The sequence below is a fragment of the Periplaneta americana genome, chromosome 14 (genome assembly GCF_040183065.1).
Source record: "Periplaneta americana isolate PAMFEO1 chromosome 14, P.americana_PAMFEO1_priV1, whole genome shotgun sequence".
Lineage (NCBI taxonomy): Eukaryota > Metazoa > Arthropoda > Insecta > Blattodea > Blattidae > Periplaneta > Periplaneta americana.
The window spans coordinates 112,901,860-112,925,491 of NC_091130.1; the positions used below are offsets into that span (position 1 = coordinate 112,901,860).

At 35.0% G+C, this 23,632-nt stretch overlaps 1 long non-coding RNA gene across 1 annotated transcript in view; it reads left to right on the forward strand.

Annotated features, from left to right (window-relative positions):
- Positions 1 to 9,588: 9,588 nt before the first annotated feature.
- Positions 9,589 to 23,632, forward strand: part of LOC138713680 (uncharacterized) — a 33,989-nt gene continuing 19,945 nt past the window's right edge. The window contains exons 1-2 of the long non-coding RNA XR_011335968.1: positions 9,589 to 9,688; positions 11,488 to 11,615. This is a non-coding gene — a long non-coding RNA (uncharacterized lncRNA). The remainder of the gene's footprint in view (positions 9,689 to 11,487; positions 11,616 to 23,632) is intronic.

Below are 23,632 nucleotides of genomic sequence, written 5' to 3' on the forward strand. Positions count from 1 at the left end.
CTCACCGGACGAATCGCATGGATTGGAAAGTGACAATCTTTACTGTAATAGTTATGTCATCGTGTTCACTACATCGCATCGCACGCATCGGCTCTCAGTAAATCCGTCTACGTTTCTCGGATGAGCAACTTTTCCGATGCGTGCGATCATGGCCTTCTTTAATAAATCAATTTTAATCGCTCAACTGTTACTATTATGTTGTGCCATGATCAGTGTCGCGCCAAAATAGCAGACGGAAAACTTATTTCGTTTGTAGAAAACTGCGAAGAATTATATAATTTGAGGCGTTCCCATTACAGTCGTTTCTTACGTATATATTATGTAACCAATATCTCTTTCGTTTCTTCCTCTTCAATTAAGAAGCATGAAACAATTACAAATTCTTATTCGCTAACACTCATGATTAATAGATCTAACCTCAACACTCCTCTGTTTTCAGCAATGTCAATATCGTATGTCATATGTTTTAAATAGCTGATAGAGAATCCGAGGAGACGATGAGGTAGAGCCGTTACAGTGAACGCACTGCACTAAAATATCCGTTGCGTGCGATTTGTACGAGGAGTGCGATACGATGTAGTGAACGCTTACCTTAAGCCTTCGGGTCCCTCCTCCGTAAAAAAAAGGTGGTGCAACTGCTAATACTGCGGGTGATAACATTCAATTTACAACTAGTGACCTTACAAATAAGAATAAGTGGCGAAGTGGACAAAAATATGAAGAATGCTACAGAATCAGTGATGGCACAGTCCTCTAGTTCAGCGTTTCTCAAACTATGGTCCGCGGACCATCTGGATCTCGAGTTCTGTCCTTTTGGTCCTTCAAAAAAGACAGAAGAAAAAATAAAATTCAAACGAATTGCGTATCACACTGTAGCTGAAAATCTCAGACTTTGGAAATTACACATGGGAATCGCCTTTCACTTTTTCTCTCAGTAATAATATTTTATTAAATTTCTTACCATACCCGTCTACCCACTTCCCACTCAACTCTCAACAACAAAAGAGGGATTTAAAGCACTATAAACGTGGCGTTTCTCGCCATCTTTTCCCTGCATATCTGATAGCGAGCCTGTAACCAGCCAGAGACCACCCGAATTCATAACAGAGGGCCAAAGTACCGAACCTTTTCATGTAATGATGACTTTCTTAATAGTTTTGCCGACACCCAGTCTGCATATTGAAATGGACACGTACTGTACATCGTACACCAGTAATAGAACGTGCCAAATTGCATCTTTACTTCTTGAAAATCGGACATGTTTCTGCATTAATTTTTTATTTGTTTTTCCAGATGACGATATAAAAAATGTTAGACTCCGCCTATTTTAAAATCCGACAGGTTTACTTTTTACACTTTAGTGTTTCTCTCTAAATGCCGCTTCAATTTCGCGGGTTTCATACACTCGTTTGGAAGCACTTTGTAATAAACAACGCACCGAGGTTTTGATTCACTCTTATTGCCACACCAAGTAAACCCAAGTTCCAAATAACTCTCTTAATATTTACGAAAGTATGTTTTCTTTGAACAGCTACTAGTAGGACCAGATATTTCTTTAATGGCTCTATAATTAATATATTTCTTCACACACAGCTTCTGAACTATTACCACTGCCTAAAGGAAGCGTAGCATCATGTTCCTTTCTTTTCAAAGATCCGAATCAAAGCCAGTTTTCCATTATTTATAATGGGCACTATTTAACAGATACATGGACAGCTACTAGCGTGTACCACATAAGAAGGATTTCAAACAACTAACTGCTAACAAGCAGCCATGAGTCAACAATGCACAGAATTTGTTATAAATTACTTGTGATTGGCTACAAAAATATAATTAGAAAAGTATTATAATTAATTAATTCTATTTTAAATTATAAGTATACTGGTATTAAAATATGCTACAAAAATTATAAATTTTCTTTCCAAGGGAACAAGAGTAAGGTGGTCCGCGGAACTGTTCTGACTTAAAAAAGTGGTCGCCACTTCAAAAAAGTTTGAGAAATGCTGCTCTAGCTCATACAAGAATATTAGGTCTTGTTGACAATAGTCGACAATAGGCCTTACTGTATATTTGATATAGGCCTAAATGTAATTTTTATATATCTAGATAAGTATATTATAGATTTCAGAGGACATAATGAAAGTAGGAGAGACTGTTGTACCTTTAGCATAGTGTACCTTTGAACATTTTTTGTTTTTCAATTTTTCCTGCTACGTAGAGGACTCAAACTGAAGTAGATTGTAGAGTAAGCCGCTAAGTAGCTCTGGTCGTAGTTTCAATTTGGTTTATTGCAAAGTGTGAGTTCTGTGGACAAAATACTTTTTTTAGTACTAAAAGTAAACATTTCGTTCATTGATATAATATGTTTTCTAACACAAAACCAGAGTGTATTATTTTGTTACTATCCATCAAGTATGGTGTGTTCCCTATCATCTGGTGAGTATTAACGTATTTTAATTTCCATGATTTATTCCAATCTCTAGTTTTGGGAGCCATATTTGTTTAAACATGCAACCTGTTGCACTTTTGAACAAAAAACATCTTGTAACATGGAACATGTTCCAAGGTACACGATATTCTCGGTTTTTGTTTTTCTTTCATTTTAAGATCATGTCACGAAGTAAGTCTGGAGTTAAGAAGCCCTCAATTGATCCGTATGCCTTGAAGAAAGCTGTTGAAGCAATTACTGCTCCTCCAGGAAATAAAATTTCAATCAGAGAGGCCTGCTCTGGTTTATGATTGCAAATACATTTTAAATATGACTGTCCGTTTTTAAAGTAACATTCCCACCTATATCCCATGTGTTCCAACTTACAAGAGGGTATGTTCCAAGGTAGCCTAATGAACCTGTTGTACCTTCGAACAATTTACCCATTTTATTTTCTCCGCCCTTAACAGATCTGTAAAATAGGAAAATACATACAGGAAGTTGTAAAGGAATCTTCAATAATTATTTCAAGCATTTTTTCATTAAAAAATTCATTTCCCAACTTAAAAAAATAAAATGTAAAAAGTGTTTAAAGGTACAACAGTCTCCCCTATATTTTCTCATTGTGTATGTATGTATGTATTTGTGTGTACGTATTTATCCTTTTTATGCATGTGGCCACATTCGTATGCTCAGACCCGTATTTAAGAATGGGCCAAATAAGCCTAGGACTAGGGAGGCAAATTCTTAGGGGCGGCAAAACTTTGACAAATAAAAAAAATCAAACCTGAAAATAAATGTTCGATATTTTCGTACTTTGAAAATGCCTGCTCTTTTTTTTACAGTTTGACAGCTAGATGTCTAAGCTTTGCGTAAGTAACGAGGCTGTGCCACAACTTTACAAATAAATTGTGCAACGTAATCATAAAAGTGACAAAGACAGTGCACTGTAAAACACTGTGAGGATATTTGAACTAATATTATCACTGTCAATATAGACAGCATTACATACAAACTGTATAAAATAAACGTAAAAGTGACAAAAACAGTTCACTGGAAGATACTGCAATACCAATAGTCACAGGAAGTGTGTTGAATGTAATCGAAAAGAACCAGTGCCATCAAAATCTGAAAATTATGAAGATATTAAGTCGACGTTTAGCATGATTTATGTAGCCTACCATGATGTTCAGTGCCAACAACCCAATTAATAAATTAAATAATCTATATTTCAGGGAATTTCTGGAAAAGTACATAGAAAATTAGTGCGTTTGTGATGAGCGACATGCAATATCCTAATGATACACGAAGAAGTATCAGACATTAGGAATATCTTGTACTATATCATGCACCAATAACGTCATGTGTTATTGAAATAATTTCTTGCAATATAAAATCATCCCAAGTTCAAGTTTCATAACTTACGAATGCACGTTATTATTCACTGCAAAGATCACAACGAAAATGAAAATCATGGCTAAAGCATGTGTTTACTAACATGTTAAATCATAGATAACTCTGTTTGTACAAGTAACTGCCTTTCCAAAAAACCGGGCTATTATTGCGGATGACGACATTCAACTACAACGGTGACTCTAGAGTATTTTGGAACCTAATTTAGATTTCACCACTGAATGACTAATTGGCGCCTCACAAGTTAATGTTACATTCACAGATATATATAACACAATATTATTCCGCACTCCCGTTACTATAAGTCTGTGCATTTCGAACTGGAGGTAGAGATGGGTAAAAAAACTGGAACAGTTTTTTTGAAACTGTTTCACAATAGAAATTGTTTCGTATCGAAACAGTTTCGTAAAATAACCTGTTCCAACTATTCCAAAGAGTGTTATACTGCTCCAGTGACCACTTCAACGTTCCAAATGGTTCCAAGAGATAAACAGTTCCCCTCTTCTTTTCTGTCTGCAAAGAACACGTGTAGCGCTATCATTCTTGCTATCATCGACCTCTAATCGAAAGTAGATAATATAATATCGATGTTCCACACGGCCTTCGTGCAACAGTAGCCTATGTAGGACTGCGCAATTTGATTGTACGAATCACATTCCCTAATACATTTTAGATTAATTATTACCCGCCCATTGATCGAGAATACATTCATGGTGCCCAAACTTGGTATCTATACTAATAATAAATCTGTAGCCAAAATTTTTCTGGTAATTTTCGATTTTCCAAAAATAATTGGTGTTAACATGTATAATTAACCATTCTGAAACCGAAAATCGCTTTTTTGAAATTTTTGTTTGTCTGTCTGTCTGTCTGTCTGTCTGTCTGTCTGTCTGTATGTTTGTTACCTTTTCACGCGATAATGGCTGAACGGATTTCGATGAAAATTGGAATATAAATTAAGTTCGTTGTAACTTAGATTTTAGGCTATATGGCATTCAAAATACGTTATTTAAAAGGGGGGTTATAAGGAGGCCTGAATTAAATAAATCGAAATATCTCGCTTATTATTGATTTTTGTGAATAATGTTACATCACAAACATTTCTTCAAAAATGATTTCTGATAAGTTTTATTCCTTGAAAAATTTTGATAGGACTGATATTTAATGAGATAAATGACTTTTAAAATTAAAATAACTGCGATCTAAGGTGGTGTACTGAAATAAAAAACACTTGACTTCGTCTATAAGGGGCCTTGGACACAACAATCGAATGCTATGAAACATAGCCTACAGACAATGTTTTTGTTTTTCTATGAAGTAATATCGGAAGCTAAATTAACCGATTTGTATAATTAATTATTATTTCATCATTGGAAAGTGTAGTTTCTCTGGATGGACATAATGCTATAATGTTATTACAGTAACTTGTGAGTGAATTGAGGACAGGGAAGATTAAAATAGCTTCTTATGCACAGAAAACTTGATAGGTTATTCTGTATATTCATTTCCTACATTTCTTAAAATAATGTTCATGAACATATTCATTTTTATCTCAGAGAATTAACGAACAACGAGAGTGTATTGATTTATTATGCAGTAATAGTACGTTAGCTTAGCAATCCATTATTGTGTAATTCAAATTTTAACTATGCTCAATTGAATCGTGTTAAAATGCATAAAATATATATGCAAAAAATGCAATGCAAAAGAATTGGGTAATGAGCCAAGCAGATTATGTTGCGCTGTTGTAAAAGCTATTCCTCCTGAGATTCAAGAGCTCCCACAACAAATTAAAAACTTTCTAATTCGAGTACATCCGTTATCAACACACTTTTTACATAATATAATATAATATAATATAATATAATATAATATAATATAATATAATATAATATAATATAATATAATATGTCCACACCTGTGGAGTAACGGTCAGCGCGTTTGGCCGCGAAACCAGGTGGCCCGGGTTCGAATCCCGGTCGGAGCAAGTTACCTGATTGAGGTTTATTCCGGGGTTTTCCCTCAACCCAATACGAGCAAATGCTGGGTAACTTTCGGTGCTGGATCCCGGACTCATTTCACCGGTATTATCACCTTCATTTCACTCAGACGCTAAATAACCTAGATGTTGATACAGCGTCGTAAAATAACCCAATTAAAAAAATAAAAATATATATAATATAATATAATATAATATAATATAATATAATATAATATAATATAAACATAATAATAAATCTGTAGCCAAAATTTTTCTGTTAATTTTCGCTTTTCCAAAAATAATTGATAATAACAATTAAGAAACATGTTAAAGGAACTGTCATTGCACCAAATGAGTGGTCTCTGGATCAAAATGATCGCATTTTAATATTTTAAATAAAATTTTAATTAAGTAACATATTAAACGATTTATCCTTCTATCAAAGACGAATGTTCCCTGGATCAAATGTCCTATTTTAATTATGTAATTACTTTATATTTATTTGTAACGAGTGCAGCGGAGCGCACGGGTACGGCTAGTTATTAATATACCGCGAAAAATAATATCGTTTAATTTCTTATTGTTATTAAACTCTCCTAGGGTTATATGCGTTATTTTTACTAAAATCGATTCATTTTTAATTGTAGTTATTTACTATACTCTTTAACAATAACCTAACAAAAATTACTTTCGTCGTCATAATACACTGAACAGCTGATTTAGAGACGATCAAGGGCTTTTAAACATGTTCCTGAAGCAGATGAGAAGTTGAAACAGTTGGCACTGACATTGTAAACATCATCTTATGAAACTGTTTCTTTGAGACTGTTATTTTGTAACAGCTTCGTTCATGAAACTGTTACAGTCGAAACTGTTTCTTAAAAAGAACAGTTTATCCCATCTCTAACTGGTGGTTCAAAGTCAAGCAATGGACTGAATTTGTCATGCGTGCTTATCCCCACTCCTAGACCGTTCTCCTCAAGCAAGGTCAGCTGGACCAGTGACGCGGCATTTTGGAGAGGAAGGAGACCAACCAGAGCTTAGGAGAAGGGATACAGTGTGGAGGAGACGAAATGACCTTGATCCGCCGCCAGTTCGAAATGCACAAACTATAACCACTTACGACTGCTGGTTGGTTAAACAGTGTCATGTCATGACATGAGAGGATAGAAAGACTTACATTTTATTGATACGGAGTGTCTCTCAGCTGCGAGCATAGTTATTGTTTTCATTCTTCCTCCTTCCTCTTTCCCTCCTATGCACATGTGTGATATCTTTATTATGACGCAAAACACAGCTCGTCGACTAGCCAAAGAAGCAAGGATAAGGACCAAGATTGTTGAATCCAGCTTTTCACTTCTTCCCTGCTCTCTAATAATGATGATGACAACGATGATTAAGTGATAACATTAATCGTAATGAAATAGTTACAAACGAAAACTATTTCACAGTAGCATTTAAGTAACAATTCAGTTATTCCCGCCTGTTACTGTCACAACTTTGTGAAATTATTTTGAATACAAAAGACTAAAAGAGCGAAACATATCAAGTAAACTGTGGATAGCAAGGCATGCTAATTTAAGAAATGAGAAGAGGTAGAAATGGGACAAAATAAGAAGGAAGAGCAAAATAAAAGAGAGACAAAACTATAAAACTGTCTAATCTGATGTATTGCATACAAAGTGAACCTTAAGCAATACCATTAATTTCAAGGAGTTATTCTTTGAGATATTTCAAGCAAAAAAGTTTAATACAGTTTTGTTCGTTTTGCTTACTTTCCGGGATAAAAATTGCTTGGGTGTTTGAGAATAAGGTGCTTAGGGAAATATTTGGGGCTAAGAGGGATGAAGTTACAGGAGACTGGAGAAAGTTACACAATGCAGAACTGCACGCATTGTATTCTTCACTTGACATAATTAGGAACATTAAATCCAGGATTTTGAGATGGGCAGGGCATGTAGCGCGTATGGGCGAATCCAGAAATGCATATAGAGTGTTAAGGCTCATTCACAATCAAAATTAAACATAACGTAAGCGTTAACTTAAGAATATAAACGTTACGGTAAAATCAAGAAGTCATACCATCATTCACGATGGGAACATAAACATAACAGCAAACATACTTGGTAACCATGGAAACATAACAACGACGCCATTTCCTCATATTTTGTCGTATACTTCAGCGCTCCACGATTATGTTCTGTTTGCAAATCACGTAAGCATAAGCATGAAAGTTTGTAGTTTGCAAACTTTCATGTTAACGTCTTACGGTAATGTTTATGTCAATGCTTATGTGAATCATTGTGAATGATCCCATTTGGTAGCCTGGGCGCAAACTTCTGTGTTTATGTTACGGTTATGTTAACTTTTCATTGTGAATGGGCCTTTAGTTGGAGGCCGGAGGGAAAAAGACCTTTGAGGAGACCGAGACGTAGATGGGAAGATAATATTAAAATGGATTTGAGAGAGATGGGATATGATAGTAGAGACTGGATTACTCTTGCTCAGGATAGGGACCAATGGCGAGCTTATGTGAGAGCGGCAATGAACCTCCGGTTTCCTTAAAAGCCAGTAAGTAAGTATGAAACATTTCATAGCGTATTTTGGGGAAGTCACTGACTGAATTCTCAATATGCTCAGTCAATTTAAGAGAGCATTGTATTATGAGAATAGATGATTGAAAGAATTTTAATTTAGTCCTTCAAATGTTTAGAAATTTGATCTTAACAAATGTAACTTTTCGTTCTAAAAAGTAAATTTAAAGTGGTACATTTTTCGGATCAAATATCTGCACATTTAAAGGACAAAACTAAAATTATTTTAATCAGTTATAATACACTGCTCTCTTAAATAGAATGAGCACATTGGGAATAAAATCCAATGACTTTCCCATAATAATTAGCGTTAATTGTAAATAATATTCAAATAAATTCAATTTGCCATCTCGTTTTTCAATGTCGAATTCAATAATCAAGGTTATATCAAGTTTAACGGGATTACATCAAGGTCAGTGACATTATTGTTCCTCGGAAAAAATCAATACTTTCGCGTCTGCGCACATCTCACAATTCACGACCTAGAACAAGGTCACTTCCGATCTTGTCAGATACAAATAAAATGTATACATCTGAATAATTTAAAGTTAGAAATATGATCGAGCATAAAAAGTCGTATGAAACTTGCCTATAATAGTAATTAAGACGCTCGTATGAATATTATGAAGCTCGCTTGCGCTCGTTTCATAAACATCCATACTTGCGTCTTAATTACTATCATTATAGGCTCGTTGCATAACGTACTATTATTTAATGACGGTCGCAATTGCCGAGGTTATATCAGCGTCGCCGTTATGCCGAAATTTTTGTCCCGCAGTTCTTTTACATGCCAGTAAATCTACTGACATGAGCCTGTCTTATTTAAGCACACTTAAATGCCATCGACCTTGGGCACAGAAGGCCATAAGGTCACAGGACAAGTCTTGCCTCCTTTACTGTAAATCTCGTAATTCGGACAGATTTCCGCCCACTTTACTTCGGGTTATCGGCAGTTCACTGGAATTTGCAGGTAGTACTTATGCATTTATATAGGTAACATGGTTTCTTACTCCTGTTAGTAGTCCATATTTTCTCATGTGTTGGCCTTTGTAATACTGACACACTTTTTTCCAATATGCCCTACATCGTCACGCAATTTCATGTACGTTGACTTTATTTACTGATAACCATCCCACTCTTATGAAGTAGAGTTATCTTATCCTCTACAATGATTAGGTGCTTTGATATGAAATGTTCTGTTGCCAGTAGTCATTATCTCAATGTATAGTCAACGTGTGCTTGGTGTTCTAGAAATATGTGACAAAGTTAAGGGTAAATACTATTTCAGTTTCTTCACTTATTCCATTTGAGCTATGTTGGTGGATTTATGTAAACGATTATTCATGTTAATCATAAGGTAGATTAAGATAAGAATGTGTGATTAAGATGTAAAACTTAATTTATGTGATAGTGTGTGGATAGTCACGTCTTGCTTCAAACCTTTCAATTAAATAATTGGTTTAAACAAATCTTAAAAACATAAACTTATCTACACATAATTCAGGAGGAACGGTACATGTTTTAAGAGACGGTAATATGTACTCTTCTGAATAAAGTTTGTATAAATATGCGGCCACTTTGTAATGGGTGTGGAAATAAAGCTGTATGGGTGTAGCGTTACAAGTGGCAAGAAGGAAAGACAGATGATTTAATGATTGCATTTATTGTTTAATTACATGGTATCAATACATTTCAACGTGTTGTCACAGTCTAGTACAGGAACATCATTTTAATTTTATTAACATTTCTAATATTAACATCGCTATACCTTTGAATTAACGGTTGAAGAACCGGAAACACCGTTTGCTATACCGTCCACAACTGGAGTTCGATGATACTGCGTAAAATACAAACAAATCACTTTACTAGGTATAGGAGGGAAGAAAAGTAGTTCATCCATTTACGTAAAGTAGGAAATATCGTGATTTTTGAGTTTGATAATTTTCATTAGGTTTTTCTTTAATCAAAATATAGTACTGCATAACAATAAGTGTTTTGACTCACGAACTGAGCTATCAATTCGGACGTATTAATTATCCAGTGTACATTACACTGTCTACAGCACATTAGCGTTCAATATAGAGAATGAAGTTAAATTGAAAAATAATCATAATATCGATATTTAAACACAATTTTGAAAATGGTGGCCGTTCATTTCGATACAGCTTCAGTTCTTTTTTGCATATTATCGCACTATGGACTATTGTACCTAATTCCAATTAGCAGTTTCGTACTTCGTACTAGTAACTCATGTTGAAATAATCCTGTGCTACTCTATAAAAGAGTACCTTACGTACTGTAAATTCAATCTTCACTTCTGCCCGATCAGAAAAGATAAAATTACTCAGACATGCTATCTACTGTCCGTCCAAGTGGTTTTGTCGAAGATAGGAGGGAAATCACGTGACAGTTAATTAATTAACGAGGCCCTTTTATTGAAGTTATTTTAAACAGTTGTATAATATTACGTAGACGTCCAATTCCTTACAGAAATTAATGTTTTCAGAAAAGAGCTAAGACAGCCCAGCCACTAGTCTTTGCAGAGGTGAGAGCAGAAGCGGGTGAGGGGAACCGGAATGCGACGTAGGCAAACGGACGGCAGTACCTGTGCGAAAATATGATTCAATATTGAAAGCTCTTTCGTCATTGGAAAACGCGAACATATTATTTTCTGGAACGTATTATACTCACTAACTCAGTACTGTTTGTGTTTACTATGACCGTAAGGCGACTTTGACTATATACGCTTGGTTCTGTGTTGAGAACTGTTGGAAGTTTACTAGTAGAGGGGGTGGGAGTGAAGTGCATTAAAAACTCAGGTACAATAAAAAGTTGAAATAAAAATAAAATGATATCCCTGTATATACAATCACGAAACTTGAGTTCTGAGGGTGCTAGGAACAATAGACTGTGCCGGTACTATTTCGTATAGTCTGTAACGAGGCGATATTAGCGATCCTAATGTTTAGCAACTATCTATGGATGCATATTTACTACGTATTGAGCTTCGTAACTGTATATACTAGACTGTGGTGTTATTCAGAGTGCTGTGTTTTTGTCATCTGTTTCAGACCTGCGCGTGCAACGGATTTGCAGCCCACTACATGTTAACTAAAAACAGCTGTTTTTATACATCCATTATGAACAGTGCTGCCCTCTGATGATCTCAGAAGAGCGACACGTAATCCTCTATTTCTTTGTGCGTAGACATTTGTCGTTCCTTCATATCTTTTGTAAGGCTTGTTGCACGTAAAATTTAAACAGCTATATCTCAACAGTCACTGAAAATTGGATACATATTTACATGAACTTTCTTACTCAGAATAGTTCGTAGTCTTCTTCTTCATCATCTTCATGGTAGGCCATCTGCCCGTTCCGCTCTCAGAATTCGTCTTCCCATCGTCTTCTAAGACGTTCCACATCTCTGTGACCTTGTGACTGGTATAATAATGCTTATTTAATTAGGTTAGAAGAATCCATTCTTAAAATATGTTCATGACATTTTTGTTTACAACTTTGTATTTTTTCATTTACATTTAAAATTTTGAGTTTTTGTCTCATTGTTTCACTAGGAATATGGTCTTTTAGAGTACATCCTGCAACGTATCTGAAGAACTTCATCTCTGACGTTTCTAATAATCTTCTGTCTGATGTATTCATGGCCCAATTCCTTATCCATATGTCACGATGGGAACTGTCATTACTTTATAAAACTTTAGTTTTGTTTCTTTTGTTGTTTTTGTTTGTAATGTTCTTTTAATCGTCCCACACATGCTTTGAAATTTGTAATGTTTTCCTTTTATATCATTTTCCCAATTATAAGATATGTGACATCCTAAATATTTAAAACTCTGTACTTGTTCGATAATTTCATCGTTTAAAACTATTTTGGATCGAACTGCATATTTCCCTCAAAAGGCCATTGTTTCAGTTTTTTCTTTTTTTTTTTTTCTTTCTTTTTTTTTTCTTTCTTTTTTTTTTTTTTTGTTGAAATCTTGAGATTATAATTCTCCATAGTTTTTTTGTCCGATTTTTGTAATTGATTTTCTGATTCTGCACATATGACTTGATCGTCTGCGAACATAATTGTGTCTACAATGGCAGTCCCTAGTTTAAAATGTTTACTTAGCTGTGTTTGCCATTGTATGAAGCTGTTCATACTACCACCTATAATATATTTGCCATTCCTCTCGAATCACCGTGTGTAGCCTATAGAGAAGAAGTGTTATAACCAGACTGCGGAGCAGGGTACCGTAACACATTAAGTTATGAACGCACGGACCACTGTCTTGTGTAGAGTAAGGTCCGAAAGTCTTGTCACCCCCCCTCCCTTGTTTGTATGTTGATGTGCATCCATTTTGAACATGTCATAGCAGATGTGTGACAATGGTTGATACTTGTTTAGTGATCCAGAACATCAGTATGGGACCATCATTGTCGCGGAACAAAATGATGCGGAGCCATGTCCTGTGTGAAATTTCCCTGAATGCCTCCCTAACAGCTTGCTTCAAATTTTCAATTGTCTGGTATCGATGTTTCGAGACATGCTGCTTAATTATTCCCCACAGAGAAATCACACCGCCTTTGCTGCTGAAAATTTCACACGGGACATGGCGCAGCATCGTTTTGTGTCGTGAAAATGATGGTTTCCATACTGCTGTTCTCGATCACTAAACAAGCTGGAACGTAAAGTATCAACCATTGTTACATATCTGCTATGACATGTTCAAAATGGATGCACATCAACAGACGAATTGGGGAGGGGGGGTAGGACACAAAATAAATGTTCACGTTTACAAATATATTATATACAGTACATTTCTAGTACAGTACAACAAACAATAGCCTAACATTACATGTTTCAATTTACATTGCACTGTACAAGTTTTAACAATACAAAATAATAATTTGTGTGTAGGATGTCAAAAACTCTGAAAGTTAGAATTTACAAAACAGTTTAACACAGGTTGTTCTTTATGATTGTGAAACTTGGACTCTCACTTTGAGAGAGGAACATAGGTTAAGGGTGTTTGAGAATAAGGTGCTTACGAAAATATTTGGGGCTAAAAGGGATGATGTTACAGGAGACTGGAGAAAGTTACACAACACAGAACTGCACGCATTGTATTCTTCACCTGACATAATTAGGAACATTAAATCCAGACGTTTGAGATGGGCAGGGCATGTAGCACGTAAGGGCGAATCCAGAAATACATATAGAGTGTTAGTCGGGAGGCCGGAGGGAAAAAGACCTTTAAGGAGACCGAGACGTAGATGGGAAGATATTATTAAAATGGATTTGAGAGAGGTGAGATATGTTGATAGAGAATGGATTAATCTTGCTCAGGATAGGGACCAATGGCGGGCTTATGTGAGGGCGGCAATGAACCTCCGGGTTCCTTAAAAGCCAGTAAGTAAGTGAGCAGAAAAGATAAAAATTTACAGTACTTACATAAAATACATTTCTTCACAATTCAACGCACCGAATTACAAGGTACATTCGCAACGTATCGAAAGAAAATTATTTCCTACTTTCACTAAAAATAACTTTTTTCAAGAAATGCTGAATGGATGTTAGCATGTACCAACATTATACACAAATCTCGATTAAATTATTTTTTATGTCTTATATCTGATCTCGATGTTGAAGGCCAGTTTTGGCTGTATAATTAAATATTTGCCATGTATCTTTTGCTATTACACTTCTGAAAGAATCGAGTTCTATCTGTCCTTATACTTTTTCAACAATTTGTAAAATTCAGTGCTTTTTTCCTTTAATAAGAAAATATTCTTTCCGAACTTCTCTATAAGTTGGTTCTGAACGGAACGCTTGGTGCTCTTAATTTTCGACATATTGCTCAGTAGTGTGAGTTATAAAACAGCTAAATTAACACTAAAACAAATACACATGTAAAAATAATGAAATAATAGTACATTATGCAACGAGCCTATAATGATAGTAATTAAGAAGCGAGTATGGATGTTTATGAAACGAGCGCAAGCGAGTTTCATAATTTTCATACGACCTTCTTAATTACCATTATAGGCGAGTTTCATACGACTTTTTATGCTCGACCATGTTTCTAACTTTAAATTATTCAGATGTATACATTTTATTTGTATCTGACAAGATCGCAAGTGACCTTGTTCTAGGTCGTGAATTGTGAGATGTGCGCAGACGCGAAAGTATTGATTTTTTCCGAGGAACAGTAATGTCATTGACCTTGATGTAATCCCGTTAAACTTGGTATAACCTTGATTATTGAATTCGACGTTGAAAAACGAATATTATTTACAATTAACGCTAATTATTATAGTAACAGAACATAACCTTCTGCGACAGTATTGGATTTCCAGCCTCCGTGACTTTTCGCTAATTCTCTTTCGATTGCAGATCCGAGAATAATCGATACTTGCGGTTTTATAACGGTACAAAGCTGACTTGTCATTGGCTGAATACCTGTAAGCTGAGTTGTCATTGGCTGAAAACACCTGTACTTTAATGAGTAGGTGTACTTTAATGACATGCATTAAAGGACTGCTACCAGGTGTATAATTACTACATTTCGGCATGGTCGAGCATAAATAAATAAAATAAATACACAGAAATAAAATATATTTGTTTACTCAGAGGATCTTAAGTACGTATGGTGATTGCAAGGATCCACGCCAAGCAGAATTATGAAGACGGTAATGCAAATTCTTACGAAACCAACTGTACACTCACAGAGCCATTCCACTCCATGGGTCATGACGACATGTATATTCCGTGTATTCCAAACTTCACTCTCGCGAATTGGTGACCTAGACTGTCGTCTGCTTATAACTCTGAAGATTTTAACAGACTATTCCATGGATATAGTACAACAAAAATTCTAATACCAAATTAGTCCCAAATGAATACTTTTCTTGGTAGAAATAGTTGTCTATTATATGTTAACATTGTTTTACTCGATGTGCTATCCATACGATTCTGATTTTTAATCTTATCATTTGAGAAACTGATATGAAATAACTTATCTATTTGCAGTTGTTTAACAAAAAGATTAACACGTATCGTTATTTCCTGCCATTAGAAAGTCTGGCAAGCCTATTCCAGTGACTGACGGATGTAATGCAGCTATTTAGAGCTGAGTTGTTTGTGTAATCGTAGGTGAGTCGGCGATGCGCTGTTGCCAAACTACGCACACTTTCATCCTAATTTTCTAATTAAACATGTACTTAATTACAAAACACTTAATGACTCTCCTCACTTATTTTAATGGATTCTATTGCACAGTTATATAATTTCCACTCTGTATACCTATTTAAAAAACGAGGGAATCAATACGAGACATTATTTAAGATTTTACCTTTCATATACAAGGTTACTTAAAAGTCCCGCACCACCTAAATAACTTTTGAAGCATGTGGTTCAGTGACATGAAATTTGGTGTGTGAGGGTAACCATATATTAAGAACTGAATAATGGTATTACAGAGTTTTTCAACTTCCGGTTTAACCAGAAGTAACTCCAGGTCTCTTATTTTAAATGTAACACCCAATATATATTTTTATTTTTGATAATGCTCATTAAGAGCTTTTCAGAAAGTACTCACATTTGATACTTCTGTACAAATTCAGTGTTGATAAATCAAGAAAACATAAAAGTATATCTAATATTAAAATACTCGTTCCTTACACAAACAAAACAAAGCTAGCTCGCCTTCTAAATTCTGTGTTCAAACTGGTAGCCCTCGGCTGCTTGCCAATGTGCCAGTCGATCACAGAAATCATTTAAGGAATTTTTATATATATATATATATATATATATATATATATATATATATAGAGAGAGAGAGAGAGAGAGAGAGAGAGAGCAAGAGAGACCCAAAAGTCACTACCCATTATTGCATTTAGTTTATATTTTCAATCTCCCATGGATTTCAAATTACCCGACTTTGATTTTCATCTGATAATTAGACTAGTTACTGCTATTAACACAGAAACTAGAGTGTATTGCTATATAATCAATCAATTGATTAGCTGTTAATAAAATATCACTTTACTATTCGATCTGTGTTTTTTTTTTTTTTTTCAATTTAATTGGTAGTGACTTTTGACCACCCTGTATGTATGTATGTATGCATGTATATATGTATGTATGTATGTATGTATGTGTATGTATGTATGTAACTGATTAACTTTACTCATATATATAAATAATAGATATATACTCTGACCACCAAAATATTCTCTCCAACCAGAATCAAATACCTTATATGATATAGGATAACCCAAAGATAATGGAGTATTAGATATACCATAAGTAGAAATATAAGGCATAAACCATATAGAACCTATAAATGTATGTATGTATGTATGTATGTATGTATGTATGTATGTATGTATGTATGTATGTATGTATGTATGTATGTATGTATATGCAAGGTGAACTGTAATTAATTTCAAGGGTTTATTTCAAAAACCAAAAAGTTTAATACAGTTTTGCTTTCCCAATATGCGAATTTAAAAGAACAGTATATTATGATAATGATTGAAAGAATTTTAGATTCGTCCTTTAAATGTGCAGAAATTTGACCTGAACAAAAGTAACTTTTGATACTGGAAAGGAATTTTAAAATATTACATTTGTTCGGTTCACATTTCTGCAAATTTAAAAAACAATCATTTGTCATATAATAAACTATTGTCTTAAATTGACTGAGCATACTGGAAATTAAAACAATGCCTTTCCCAAAACACGCTATGAAATGTTTCATATAAAACGATTTTTATATAGAAAAGGTAGCAAAAACGATCAAAATTATATAAAAAGATTTTTGTTTGAAATAACAACCTCCTGAATTTAATGACATTACCTGGAGGGACTTTAAATATAACTACAAAATTAACCACCCTATAGAAAATTATAATGAAGAACTCGACTAAAGAAATAAAATGCAGGTATAAAATATATTTTAGAGTAAAACGTTTGAAAATAAAACAAGCAAAATACATATTTTTATGGACATAATCGTACATATATCATATAGGCTTGCAATAAATATATAAATATGCAAATAGGCAAACATATAAGGAGGTAGGAAGGCGCAGAAGCAGAGAAAGAAAGAAACAAATATATGGATGGATGGATGGATGGGTGGATGGATGGATGGATGGATGGAAAAATCAATAAATGAGTGTAAAATGAATGAATCAATGAATAAATGAATGAATAAATAAGTACATAACTGAATAAGTAGATAACTAACTAAATACAGTAGAACTCCAATTATCCGAACCTCAGTCATCTGGATCTCCAATTATCCGAATCGATTTGGGGAAAAAATATAAAAATTAAAATTAACACTGTACACGAATATTGCTTATCGTCAAGCGTCTACGGGATCTTGCGGCACTGTAAACGAGTTACTTCTTCAAAGCTACTTACGCTATTTGAGATGCTCCAAGTAAAATAGAGTACAGGCACTATACAGAATTATGTAATGTACTAAAATAAATTTGTATACAATACTGTATTTTAATTTTAATTTTTTACTTACTTTAACGTACAATTTTAATAGTACAGTACATACATATATATCTATAGCTTAGTTAGTTTTTATCAACAGTAATCTCACTAGAGGTTTTGATTTATCCACACAAAATCAAAACTCGAGTGGGATTTAATCGACTATTACATGATTAGAAGAAAGTATATAACGATTAGAAGTAACGAAGTACTCCAATACAATAAAATATTAATTGACTTACGAAAATACAACTGTCTTTAAATGTAATATTGTACCATCTCAACATTACAAATATTACGCTAGATGCATGCTAGATGGCAGTAGTGTGTTATGATTAGCTGTCTTCGAACATAAAATATACTTTAATGCTCGAAGTTAGCTATTATCTTGCTATCAGTTGTGCCAACTATGGAATCTTCATTGAACTCTGTAGACGATTACTAGCAATGCCTTCTCGATCTAGTTCACGATGGTAGTGTTACTAGTCAAGAAGGCTTTGTTGATCCAGCTTCATTTTTATTAAAACAGTTGCATTCCACTTGAATTATCCGAATCCCAGTAATCAACGTCACTTGACAGATGATTTTAAATAAATCTTAATATTAAACAATCTCTGATACGTGACTATCCATAATATCATATAGCAGAAGCTATAACATAACCTAAATAATATATACAAGTGTTAGAAAAGTTTTAATTAACGACGATGACATAAAAAATGTGAATAATTTTAAAAGGAATAATTATTGAATGTACAATTTTCAAATTTGAATGTTTTAGTGCTTGGTGGTTCAGTTGATGTTATATTGGACGTGTGCGCAAAACAAGTGGAACTCGTTCGTTGATGTAGGCCTACATGGTGTATTCCTCAACTTATTCAGGATTTCCGAATGGTGCTCTTCATTTATTTGTAAATAGGATTTCAGGGAAGATGCATAGGTATGACCAGTGATCTTTATTAATTATTGTTCTTGAATGCCAATGCGAGTCATATTTGAAACTGATGTGCATCGACTGGAGTGGTTTGCAATTTTCTGTTCTTATTTTTTTTTATGTCCAGACCAGCGCAGTTTGAAATGTTGGCAAAAAAGAAACAAATGCTAGGGACGCGATAAAATTAAACAAATGCTAGGGACGCGATAAAATTAAACAAATGCTAGGGACGCGATAAAATTGTGCGATAAACAAGCAGCCATGATTGGTTGAAATACGTCCTTTCGTACCGTTCTATTGGTCAAAAGTATTATGACGTAGTAAAAGTGTAATAGTCAATAAAAATTGGGTTTTTACTTCGTCAGAAATCGGTTTTCCTTAATTATTCCTGAGCTATATCTAATTATCCGGATTGGCCAAACCTCCAATTAGTCCGGATAATTATAGTTCTACTGTATATACATATTCACTCGCTCTGTGATATACACTTAACTTGCTGCACCAAAATACAAGGCTATGTTGCAAAATGCTTGGCAAAAGTCAGGTTATGACATTGACATAATAATATTATAGTTTGAAAATGTACTGTAATTAGTGTAGCTTTTGATACTGCACTGCTTGAAAGCGGAAGTGATGTTGAATGTGAAAAAGTAGCTTCAGTCAGATGTGCATATTGTTCAGTTCCACGTCGCTTTGACCACTTCATTGAAATCCCACACCTGCACTATCAGGTGAGTAGAAAAAATGGTTATTGTTCATGTATCGTAATTATTTTAAGCAGAGGTTTTGTAATACTGTTGATTGGAAATGTAATAATATAGTTACAACATTGAAACATGTGTTTTTGGTCCTTTTATATCGATATTTTGTTTCTTTGCATAATCAAGGTTCTTCACTTAGACCTTGAATAGGTGATCATTAAAATTCCTCTCTTGGTAAGACACGCAGTTTTCCATTTAAATAATTCATATCACTGTTTTGTGATGAGTGATTTACATTACAAGCATGTTTTTGTGCGGTTCTGAGTGTTCGAGATCAAGTACATCCCTTGTAAGCGAAAACACGTGCAGTCTTAGAAAAAAGTGGTCGCACAGGTACTTTCTAAGTCCCAGAAAGGAGGCAGTGCGCATGATCAGACACAACGAAACAAAACTAATTTATTACCTCAAATAGTCGGTCTCTTGTGAACCAGGTAACTCATCCTCTGATCATGCGCACTGCCTCCATCCTGGGACTTGTAGAGACAAAACTTTTTTCTAAGATTGTACGTCACTGTCGACCTTAAACATGCATTCTTATTATTTTGTTGTTACATTAGATAAATTCTGATGCTAGGTATTATTACCAGGTTCATGCATTAAGCATGTTTTACAGCGGAGCCTTACGTTAATAAACCTTTTTATATGGAATATGGTAGAATTTGATACCAATAGTTACTACATATTTTATTAAGACTATGTCCTAGAATACCTGCTTTGGTGTATAACTCAATTTCATAAAAAACTGTATTAGGCAGATTTTGAACCGGACTCCCTCAATTATTGTTCCTATACTTACTTACTTACTGGCTTTCAAGGAACCTGGAGGTTCATTGCCGCCATTGGTCCCTATCCTGAGCAAGAATAATCCATTCTCTATCATCATTTCCCACCTCCCTCAAATCCATTTTAATATTATCCTCCCATCTACGTCTCGGCCTCCCTAAAGGTCTTTTTCCCTCAGGCCTTCCAACTAACACTTTATATGCATTTCTGGATTTGCCCATACGTGCTACATGCCCTGCCCATCTCAAACGTCTGGATTTAATGTTCTTAATTATGTCAGCTGAAGAATACAATGCGTGCAGTTCTGTGTTATGTAACTTTCTCCATTCTCCTGTAACTTCATCCCTCTTAGCCCCAAATATTTTTCTAAGAACCTTATTCTCAAACACCCTTAATCTCTGTTCCTCTCTCAAAGTGAGAATCCAAGTTTCACAACCACAAATACCAACCGGTAATATAACTGTTTTATAAATTCTAACTTTCAGATTTTTTTACAACAGACTGGATGATAAAAGCTTCTCAACCGAATAATAACACGCATTTCCCATATTTATTGTGTGATTAATTTCCTCCCAAGTATCATTTATATTTGTTACTGTTGCTCCCAGGTATTTGAATTTTTCCACCTCTTCAAAGGATAAATTTCCAAATTTTATATTTCCATTTCGTACAAAATTCTCGTCACGAGACATAATCATATACTTTGTCTTTTCGGGATTTACTTCCAAACCTATTTATTTACTTGCTCGAAGTAAAATTCCCGTATTTTCCATAATCGTTTGTGGATTTTCTCCTAACATATTCACGTCATCCGCATAGACAAGCAGCTGATGTAACCCGTTCAATTCCAAACCCTCTCTGTTATCCTGGACTTTCCTGATGGCATACTCTAGAGCAAAGTTAAAAAGTAAAGGTGATAGTGCATCTCTTTGCTTTAGTCCTCAGTGAATTGGAAACGGATCTGACAGAAACTGACCTCTACGGACTCTGCTGTACGTTGCACTGAGACACATTTTAATTAATCGAACTAGTTTCTTGGGAATACCAAATTCAATAAGAACATCATATAAAACTTCTCTCTTAAAATTATTGTTGCTATAGCTAAGGTAAGCCTTGATTTTTCTCAACCGACACATGCGACGTGTGAGGTGTGAGGCCCGCCTCGCACAAATCCGGACTACACGAGAGATATCCGAGGTCTGCGCACCTCGTAGCTATAGAAAGCACTCAGTATCTCTCGTGTAGTCCGGATTTGTGCGAGGCTGGCCTCGCACGTCGCAGCGTCGGTCCAGAAAAACCAAGGTCTAATAAAGCAGGAGAAAAACTGTCATATAATTCTAATTCACTTCTTAATAAATTAAACGTCAAACCAAGCAATGTATATTATAGTTAAAATTACTTTACATAAAATAACAATTCAGCCACAGGCGTAGCTCAGGCCAAGCTGCTTGCCTGCCGATCCTAAGTTGCGCTCGGGTGCGGGTTCGATTCCCGCTTGGACTGATTACCTGGTTGGATTTTTTCCCAGGTTTTCTCCAAACGTAAGGCAAATGTCAAGTAATCTATGGCGAATCCTCGGCCTTATCTCGCCAAATATAATTTCTCTATCACATTTACATCGACGCTAAATAACCACGTAGTTGATACAGCTTCGTTAAATAACCAAGTAAAAAATTGGAAACTCGCTTTTGTCCACCCAATTCCCAAGACCAAAACACCGACATCTTATAACGACTACAGACCTATCAGCATCCTACCTGCCCTATCTAAAGCATTGGAGCGCATTGTACACAAGCAACTGACAGAATACTTAAACAAATACAAACTTCTCGACTCTTATCAATCAGGTTTCAGAGCCGGACATAACACAAGTACAGCATTACTTAAAATCACGGAAGACCTACGCGAGGCCCGGGACGAACGTAAATTGACAATAATGACTTTACTTGACTTCAGCAAAGCCTTCGATTCTGTAGACATTGACTTATTAATATGTAAACTCAGAAGACTACACCTAGAAGAGCACGTTGTCCTGTGGTTTGACTCTTACCTTAATGGCCGCCAACAAAGTGTGATAGCTGGAAATCGTTCTTCCCCTTGGCAGGCCGTAAGGTCAGGGATCCCACAGGGATCAGTTCTTGGCCCTTTACTATTTACAATTTATATCAACGACATATCAGAATCTCTAAAGTACTGCCGACACCATCTCTATGCAGACGACCTTCAAATATACATAAAATTCCACACTGACGAAATAAACGATGCAATAACTAAAATTAATGACGACCTGAACTCAATCTGCACATGGATACGGAAATTCCGACTTAAACTAAATCCAGAAAAATCACAGTCAATCATTGTGGGCCATTCACGTTTGTTAAGCACTATTACCATACCAAATTTGTCCCCGATTAAAATACACGGCACCGAAATTCCGTTCAGTGAATCAGTAAAGAATCTAGGTATTTATATGGATAAAAGTTTAAATTGGAACATTCAAGTTGCAGAAACCTGCAAAAAGGTATTTTCATTAATCCACTCGTTTAGACGATTGAAGAATTTTCTACCCCTTTCCATGAAAAAAATGTTAGTGCAAACACTCGTGATGCCCCACTTCGATTACTGTGATATTCTGCTTACTGACCTAAGCGTTACTTCGGCGCAGAGACTACAACGTGTTCATAATATGTGCGTCCGTTTCGTCTGCAATATTCGCCGGGCTGATCACGTAACACCATCCCTCGAAATGTTGTCCTGGCTCCGTCTAGAAGATCGTAGGAAAATCCACTGTCTTTCCCTTCTCTTTCACATATTACATTTCTCCACTCCTGTCTATCTTGCGTCTCGTTTTCAAAATTTATCCACCCATCATAACCTAGACACACGATCACAACACTCCTCAATATTATCCATTCCCTCCCACCGAACATCCTCATATTCATCTTCTTTCACTGTGGCTGTTCCTCGACTTTGGAATTCCCTACCGAGTAATGTCAGGGACTGTCAGACATCAAATCAATTTAAGAATAGGTTAACGAGATATTTTTCTAACAATTATTGTCAACAATAATAGCTGTTTCAGGTTTCTCAGTGTTTAATGGTTATATATATCACAGATAAATATATAAATTATCTCATTATTATTATTATTATTATTATTACTATTATAATTACCATTATTGTTATTATTATTATTGTTATTATTATTATTATCATTATTATTA